Here is a 10048-nt window from a genome sequence, read left to right as displayed (position 1 = left end):
TATGTAAAAACGTTAGTTAAGCAAGAATATCGTATTTTTAAAAAAATCTAATGATAGGATTTTCCAGAAAATTGAAAAAACCGAAAAATGTCAAGAGTAAAGTGCCATTTTCTGACATTAGATTTCGTTCTAAATGCTTAATCCCTATGTAGAAACGTTAGTTATGCAAGATTATCGTATTTTTAAAAAAATCTAATGATAGGATTTTTCAGAAAATTGAAAAAACCGTAAAATGTCAAGAGTAAAGTGCCCTTATTTTAAACATTATATCGTTCTAAATGCTTAATCCCTATGTAAAAAAGTTATCTAAGCAAGAATATGTTATTGAATAAAATGAGAAAAATTTATTTTAGCCGTAAATCGAAAATAATGGGTCGAGCGAATCGGTCGATTGCGCCGAGACGCGCTATGATGCAACAGACGAGCGATTGGAACGCCCGAATATTTTCAAAGTCCCAACGTACCGGTCAAGAGTAAAGTACCATTTTCCTACATTAGATTTCGTTCTAAATGCTTAATCCCTATGTAAAAACGTTAGTTAAGCAAGAATATCGTATTTTAAAAAAAATCTAATGATAGGATTTTCCAGAAAATTGAAAAAACCGAAAAATGTCAAGAGTAAAGTGCCATTTTCTGACATTAGATTTCGTTCTAAATGCTTAATCCCTATGTAGAAACGTTAGTTAAGCAAGAATATCGTATTTTTAAAAAAATCTAATGATAGGATTTTTCAGAAAATTGAAAAAACCGTAAAATGTCAAGAGTAAAGTGCCATTATTTTAAGCAATGTATCGTTCTAAATGCTTAATCCCTATGTAAAAAAGTTATTTAAGCAAGAATATGTAATTGAAAAAAATTAGAAGAATTTATTTTAGCCGTAAATCGAAAATAATGGGGACACCGGAGCTGTTCGAAGCGCCGAGACGCGCCGCGTACGGCCGAATATTTTCTAAGTCCCAACGTACCGATCAAGAGTAAAGTACCATTTTCCTACATTAGATTTCGTTCTAAATGCTTAATCCCTATGTAAAAACGTTAGTTAAGCAAGAATATCGTATTTTTAAAAAAATCTAATGATAGGATTTTCCAGAAAATTGAAAAAACCGAAAAATGTCAAGAGTAAAGTGCCATTTTCTGACATTAGATTTCGTTCTAAATGCTTAATCCCTATGTAGAAACGTTAGTTATGCAAGATTATCGTATTTTTAAAAAAATCTAATGATAGGATTTTTCAGAAAATTGAAAAAACCGTAAAATGTCAAGAGTAAAGTGCCCTTATTTTAAACATTATATCGTTCTAAATGCTTAATCCCTATGTAAAAAAGTTATCTAAGCAAGAATATGTTATTGAATAAAATGAGAAAAATTTATTTTAGCCGTAAATCGAAAATAATGGGTCGAGCGAATCGGTCGATTGCGCCGAGACGCGCTATGATGCAACAGACGAGCGATTGGAACGCCCGAATATTTTCAAAGTCCCAACGTACCGGTCAAGAGTAAAGTACCATTTTCCTACATTAGATTTCGTTCTAAATGCTTAATCCCTATGTAAAAACGTTAGTTAAGCAAGAATATCGTATTTTTAAAAAAATCTAATGATAGGATTTTCCAGAAAATTGAAAAAACCGAAAAATGTCAAGAGTAAAGTGCCATTTTCTGACATTAGATTTCGTTCTAAATGCTTAATCCCTATGTAGAAACGTTAGTTATGCAAGATTATCGTATTTTTAAAAAAATCTAATGATAGGATTTTTCAGAAAATTGAAAAAACCGTAAAATGTCAAGAGTAAAGTGCCCTTATTTTAAACATTATATCGTTCTAAATGCTTAATCCCTATGTAAAAAAGTTATCTAAGCAAGAATATGTTATTGAATAAAATGAGAAAAATTTATTTTAGCCGTAAATCGAAAATAATGGGGACACCGGAGCTGTTCGAAGCGCCGAGACGCGCCGCGTACGGCCGAATATTTTCTAAGTCCCAACGTACCGATCAAGAGTAAAGTACCATTTTCCTACATTAGATTTCGTTCTAAATGCTTAATCCCTATGTAAAAACGTTAGTTAAGCAAGAATATCGTATTTTTAAAAAAATCTAATGATAGGATTTTCCAGAAAATTGAAAAAACCGAAAAATGTCAAGAGTAAAGTGCCATTTTCTGACATTAGATTTCGTTCTAAATGCTTAATCCCTATGTAGAAACGTTAGTTATGCAAGATTATCGTATTTTTAAAAAAATCTAATGATAGGATTTTTCAGAAAATTGAAAAAACCGTAAAATGTCAAGAGTAAAGTGCCCTTATTTTAAACATTATATCGTTCTAAATGCTTAATCCCTATGTAAAAAAGTTATCTAAGCAAGAATATGTTATTGAATAAAATTAGAAGAATTTATTTTAGCCGTAAATCGAAAATAATGGGGACACCGGAGCTGTTCGAAGCGCCGAGACGCGCCGCGTACGGCCGAATATTTTCTAAGTCCCAACGTACCGATCAAGAGTAAAGTACCATTTTCCTACATTAGATTTCGTTCTAAATGCTTAATCCCTATGTAAAAACGTTAGTTAAGCAAGAATATCGTATTTTAAAAAAAATCTAATGATAGGATTTTCCAGAAAATTGAAAAAACCGAAAAATGTCAAGAGTAAAGTGCCATTTTCTGACATTAGATTTCGTTCTAAATGCTTAATCCCTATGTAGAAACGTTAGTTATGCAAGATTATCGTATTTGTAAAAAAATCTAATGATAGGATTTTTCAGAAAATTGAAAAAACCGTAAAATGTCAAGAGTAAAGTGCCCTTATTTTAAACATTATATCGTTCTAAATGCTTAATCCCTATGTAAAAAAGTTATCTAAGCAAGAATATGTTATTGAATAAAATGAGAAAAATTTATTTTAGCCGTAAATCGAAAATAATGGGTCGAGCGAATCGGTCGATTGCGCCGAGACGCGCTATGATGCAACAGACGAGCGATTGGAACGCCCGAATATTTTCAAAGTCCCAACGTACCGGTCAAGAGTAAAGTACCATTTTCCTACATTAGATTTCGTTCTAAATGCTTAATCCCTATGTAAAAACGTTAGTTAAGCAAGAATATCGTATTTTAAAAAAAATCTAATGATAGGATTTTCCAGAAAATTGAAAAAACCGAAAAATGTCAAGAGTAAAGTGCCATTTTCTGACATTAGATTTCGTTCTAAATGCTTAATCCCTATGTAGAAACGTTAGTTAAGCAAGAATATCGTATTTTTAAAAAAATCTAATGATAGGATTTTTCAGAAAATTGAAAAAACCGTAAAATGTCAAGAGTAAAGTGCCATTATTTTAAACAATGTATCGTTCTAAATGCTTAATCCCTATGTAAAAAAGTTATTTAAGCAAGAATATGTAATTGAAAAAAATTAGAAGAATTTATTTTAGCCGTAAATCGAAAATAATGGGGACACCGGAGCTGTTCGAAGCGCCGAGCGCGCCGCGTACGCCCGAATATTTTCTAAGTCCCAACGTACCGATCAAGAGTAAAGTACCATTTTCCTACATTAGATTTCGTTCTAAATGCTTAATCCCTATGTAAAAACGTTAGTTAAGCAAGAATATCGTATTTTAAAAAAAATCTAATGATAGGATTTTCCAGAAAATTGAAAAAACCGAAAAATGTCAAGAGTAAAGTGCCATTTTCTGACATTAGATTTCGTTCTAAATGCTTAATCCCTATGTAGAAACGTTAGTTATGCAAGATTATCGTATTTTTAAAAAAATCTAATGATAGGATTTTTCAGAAAATTGAAAAAACCGTAAAATGTCAAGAGTAAAGTGCCCTTATTTTAAACATTATATCGTTCTAAATGCTTAATCCCTATGTAAAAAAGTTATCTAAGCAAGAATATGTTATTGAATAAAATGAGAAAAATTTATTTTAGCCGTAAATCGAAAATAATGGGTCGAGCGAATCGGTCGATTGCGCCGAGACGCGCTATGATGCAACAGACGAGCGATTGGAACGCCCGAATATTTTCAAAGTCCCAACGTACCGGTCAAGAGTAAAGTACCATTTTCCTACATTAGATTTCGTTCTAAATGCTTAATCCCTATGTAAAAACGTTAGTTAAGCAAGAATATCGTATTTTAAAAAAAATCTAATGATAGGATTTTCCAGAAAATTGAAAAAACCGAAAAATGTCAAGAGTAAAGTGCCATTTTCTGACATTAGATTTCGTTCTAAATGCTTAATCCCTATGTAGAAACGTTAGTTAAGCAAGAATATCGTATTTTTAAAAAAATCTAATGATAGGATTTTTCAGAAAATTGAAAAAACCGTAAAATGTCAAGAGTAAAGTGCCATTATTTTAAACAATGTATCGTTCTAAATGCTTAATCCCTATGTAAAAAAGTTATTTAAGCAAGAATATGTAATTGAAAAAAATTAGAAGAATTTATTTTAGCCGTAAATCGAAAATAATGGGGACACCGGAGCTGTTCGAAGCGCCGAGCGCGCCGCGTACGCCCGAATATTTTCTAAGTCCCAACGTACCGATCAAGAGTAAAGTACCATTTTCCTACATTAGATTTCGTTCTAAATGCTTAATCCCTATGTAAAAACGTTAGTTAAGCAAGAATATCGTATTTTAAAAAAAATCTAATGATAGGATTTTCCAGAAAATTGAAAAAACCGAAAAATGTCAAGAGTAAAGTGCCATTTTCTGACATTAGATTTCGTTCTAAATGCTTAATCCCTATGTAGAAACGTTAGTTATGCAAGATTATCGTATTTTTAAAAAAATCTAATGATAGGATTTTTCAGAAAATTGAAAAAACCGTAAAATGTCAAGAGTAAAGTGCCCTTATTTTAAACATTATATCGTTCTAAATGCTTAATCCCTATGTAAAAAAGTTATCTAAGCAAGAATATGTTATTGAATAAAATGAGAAAAATTTATTTTAGCCGTAAATCGAAAATAATGGGTCGAGCGAATCGGTCGATTGCGCCGAGACGCGCTATGATGCAACAGACGAGCGATTGGAACGCCCGAATATTTTCAAAGTCCCAACGTACCGGTCAAGAGTAAAGTACCATTTTCCTACATTAGATTTCGTTCTAAATGCTTAATCCCTATGTAAAAACGTTAGTTAAGCAAGAATATCGTATTTTGAAAAAAATCTAATGATAGGATTTTCCAGAAAATTGAAAAAACCGAAAAATGTCAAGAGTAAAGTGCCATTTTCTGACATTAGATTTCGTTCTAAATGCTTAATCCCTATGTAGAAACGTTAGTTAAGCAAGAATATCGTATTTTTAAAAAAATCTAATGATAGGATTTTTCAGAAAATTGAAAAAACCGTAAAATGTCAAGAGTAAAGTGCCATTATTTTAAACAATGTATCGTTCTAAATGCTTAATCCCTATGTAAAAAAGTTATTTAAGCAAGAATATGTAATTGAAAAAAATTAGAAGAATTTATTTTAGCCGTAAATCGAAAATAATGGGGACACCGGAGCTGTTCGAAGCGCCGAGCGCGCCGCGTACGCCCGAATATTTTCTAAGTCCCAACGTACCGATCAAGAGTAAAGTACCATTTTCCTACATTAGATTTCGTTCTAAATGCTTAATCCCTATGTAAAAACGTTAGTTAAGCAAGAATATCGTATTTTAAAAAAAATCTAATGATAGGATTTTCCAGAAAATTGAAAAAACCGAAAAATGTCAAGAGTAAAGTGCCATTTTCTGACATTAGATTTCGTTCTAAATGCTTAATCCCTATGTAGAAACGTTAGTTATGCAAGATTATCGTATTTTTAAAAAAATCTAATGATAGGATTTTTCAGAAAATTGAAAAAACCGTAAAATGTCAAGAGTAAAGTGCCCTTATTTTAAACATTATATCGTTCTAAATGCTTAATCCCTATGTAAAAAAGTTATCTAAGCAAGAATATGTTATTGAATAAAATGAGAAAAATTTATTTTAGCCGTAAATCGAAAATAATGGGTCGAGCGAATCGGTCGATTGCGCCGAGACGCGCTATGATGCAACAGACGAGCGATTGGAACGCCCGAATATTTTCAAAGTCCCAACGTACCGGTCAAGAGTAAAGTACCATTTTCCTACATTAGATTTCGTTCTAAATGCTTAATCCCTATGTAAAAACGTTAGTTAAGCAAGAATATCGTATTTTAAAAAAAATCTAATGATAGGATTTTCCAGAAAATTGAAAAAACCGAAAAATGTCAAGAGTAAAGTGCCATTTTCTGACATTAGATTTCGTTCTAAATGCTTAATCCCTATGTAGAAACGTTAGTTAAGCAAGAATATCGTATTTTTAAAAAAATCTAATGATAGGATTTTTCAGAAAATTGAAAAAACCGTAAAATGTCAAGAGTAAAGTGCCATTATTTTAAACAATGTATCGTTCTAAATGCTTAATCCCTATGTAAAAAAGTTATTTAAGCAAGAATATGTAATTGAAAAAAATTAGAAGAATTTATTTTAGCCGTAAATCGAAAATAATGGGGACACCGGAGCTGTTCGAAGCGCCGAGCGCGCCGCGTACGCCCGAATATTTTCTAAGTCCCAACGTACCGATCAAGAGTAAAGTACCATTTTCCTACATTAGATTTCGTTCTAAATGCTTAATCCCTATGTAAAAACGTTAGTTAAGCAAGAATATCGTATTTTAAAAAAAATCTAATGATAGGATTTTCCAGAAAATTGAAAAAACCGAAAAATGTCAAGAGTAAAGTGCCATTTTCTGACATTAGATTTCGTTCTAAATGCTTAATCCCTATGTAGAAACGTTAGTTATGCAAGATTATCGTATTTTTAAAAAAATCTAATGATAGGATTTTTCAGAAAATTGAAAAAACCGTAAAATGTCAAGAGTAAAGTGCCCTTATTTTAAACATTATATCGTTCTAAATGCTTAATCCCTATGTAAAAAAGTTATCTAAGCAAGAATATGTTATTGAATAAAATGAGAAAAATTTATTTTAGCCGTAAATCGAAAATAATGGGTCGAGCGAATCGGTCGATTGCGCCGAGACGCGCTATGATGCAACAGACGAGCGATTGGAACGCCCGAATATTTTCAAAGTCCCAACGTACCGGTCAAGAGTAAAGTACCATTTTCCTACATTAGATTTCGTTCTAAATGCTTAATCCCTATGTAAAAACGTTAGTTAAGCAAGAATATCGTATTTTAAAAAAAATCTAATGATAGGATTTTCCAGAAAATTGAAAAAACCGAAAAATGTCAAGAGTAAAGTGCCATTTTCTGACATTAGATTTCGTTCTAAATGCTTAATCCCTATGTAGAAACGTTAGTTAAGCAAGAATATCGTATTTTTAAAAAAATCTAATGATAGGATTTTTCAGAAAATTGAAAAAACCGTAAAATGTCAAGAGTAAAGTGCCATTATTTTAAGCAATGTATCGTTCTAAATGCTTAATCCCTATGTAAAAAAGTTATTTAAGCAAGAATATGTAATTGAAAAAAATTAGAAGAATTTATTTTAGCCGTAAATCGAAAATAATGGGGACACCGGAGCTGTTCGAAGCGCCGAGACGCGCCGCGTACGGCCGAATATTTTCTAAGTCCCAACGTACCGATCAAGAGTAAAGTACCATTTTCCTACATTAGATTTCGTTCTAAATGCTTAATCCCTATGTAAAAACGTTAGTTAAGCAAGAATATCGTATTTTTAAAAAAATCTAATGATAGGATTTTCCAGAAAATTGAAAAAACCGAAAAATGTCAAGAGTAAAGTGCCATTTTCTGACATTAGATTTCGTTCTAAATGCTTAATCCCTATGTAGAAACGTTAGTTATGCAAGATTATCGTATTTTTAAAAAAATCTAATGATAGGATTTTTCAGAAAATTGAAAAAACCGTAAAATGTCAAGAGTAAAGTGCCCTTATTTTAAACATTATATCGTTCTAAATGCTTAATCCCTATGTAAAAAAGTTATCTAAGCAAGAATATGTTATTGAATAAAATGAGAAAAATTTATTTTAGCCGTAAATCGAAAATAATGGGTCGAGCGAATCGGTCGATTGCGCCGAGACGCGCTATGATGCAACAGACGAGCGATTGGAACGCCCGAATATTTTCAAAGTCCCAACGTACCGGTCAAGAGTAAAGTACCATTTTCCTACATTAGATTTCGTTCTAAATGCTTAATCCCTATGTAAAAACGTTAGTTAAGCAAGAATATCGTATTTTAAAAAAATCTAATGATAGGATTTTCCAGAAAATTGAAAAAACCGAAAAATGTCAAGAGTAAAGTGCCATTTTCTGACATTAGATTTCGTTCTAAATGCTTAATCCCTATGTAGAAACGTTAGTTAAGCAAGAATATCGTATTTTTAAAAAAATCTAATGATAGGATTTTTCAGAAAATTGAAAAAACCGTAAAATGTCAAGAGTAAAGTGCCATTATTTTAAGCAATGTATCGTTCTAAATGCTTAATCCCTATGTAAAAAAGTTATTTAAGCAAGAATATGTAATTGAAAAAAATTAGAAGAATTTATTTTAGCCGTAAATCGAAAATAATGGGGACACCGGAGCTGTTCGAAGCGCCGAGACGCGCCGCGTACGGCCGAATATTTTCTAAGTCCCAACGTACCGATCAAGAGTAAAGTACCATTTTCCTACATTAGATTTCGTTCTAAATGCTTAATCCCTATGTAAAAACGTTAGTTAAGCAAGAATATCGTATTTTTAAAAAAATCTAATGATAGGATTTTCCAGAAAATTGAAAAAACCGAAAAATGTCAAGAGTAAAGTGCCATTTTCTGACATTAGATTTCGTTCTAAATGCTTAATCCCTATGTAGAAACGTTAGTTATGCAAGATTATCGTATTTTTAAAAAAATCTAATGATAGGATTTTTCAGAAAATTGAAAAAACCGTAAAATGTCAAGAGTAAAGTGCCCTTATTTTAAACATTATATCGTTCTAAATGCTTAATCCCTATGTAAAAAAGTTATCTAAGCAAGAATATGTTATTGAATAAAATGAGAAAAATTTATTTTAGCCGTAAATCGAAAATAATGGGTCGAGCGAATCGGTCGATTGCGCCGAGACGCGCCATGATGCAACAGACGAGCGATTGGAACGCCCGAATATTTTCAAAGTCCCAACGTACCGGTCAAGAGTAAAGTACCATTTTCCTACATTAGATTTCGTTCTAAATGCTTAATCCCTATGTAAAAACGTTAGTTAAGCAAGAATATCGTATTTTTAAAAAAATCTAATGATAGGATTTTCCAGAAAATTGAAAAAACCGAAAAATGTCAAGAGTAAAGTGCCATTTTCTGACATTAGATTTCGTTCTAAATGCTTAATCCCTATGTAGAAACGTTAGTTAAGCAAGAATATCGTATTTTTAAAAAAATCTAATGGTAGGATTTTTCAGAAAATTGAAAAAACCGTAAAATGTCAAGAGTAAAGTGCCCTTATTTTAAACATTATATCGTTCTAAATGCTTAATCCCTATGTAAAAACGTTAGTTAAGCAAGAACATCGTATTTTTAAAAAAATCTAATGATAGGATTTTCCAGAAAATTGAAAAAACCGAAAAATGTCAAGAGTAAAGTGCCATTTTCTGACATTAGATTTCGTTCTAAATGCTTAATCCCTATGTAGAAACGTTAGTTAAGCAAGAATATCGTATTTTTAAAAAAATCTAATGGTAGGATTTTTCAGAAAATTGAAAAAACCGTAAAATGTCAAGAGTAAAGTGCCCTTATTTTAAACATTATATCGTTCTAAATGCTTAATCCCTATGTAAAAAAGTTATCTAAGCAAGAATATGTTATTGAATAAAATGAGAAAAATTTATTTTAGCCGTAAATCGAAAAAAAGACTGTTCGTTTCTCTGTCTCTCTCGCGCGATCGAAGTATTGATGTTTCCCGGCAATGTAATGGGATATTAATTAAACTTTATACACGAAATTACTCGTTTTGATCCCCGCTACACAGCCGTATACTTTTTATAATTTTGTGGAATCGGGAACCTTGAAATATTTAACATAACGCGGATCGACTGT

Source organism: Megalopta genalis, unplaced genomic scaffold (genome assembly GCF_051020955.1).
Source record: "Megalopta genalis isolate 19385.01 unplaced genomic scaffold, iyMegGena1_principal scaffold0443, whole genome shotgun sequence".
NCBI classification, from domain to species: Eukaryota; Metazoa; Arthropoda; class Insecta; order Hymenoptera; family Halictidae; genus Megalopta; species Megalopta genalis.
The sequence above is the reverse complement of the archived record's forward strand: the minus strand, read 5'-3'. Positions refer to the sequence as shown.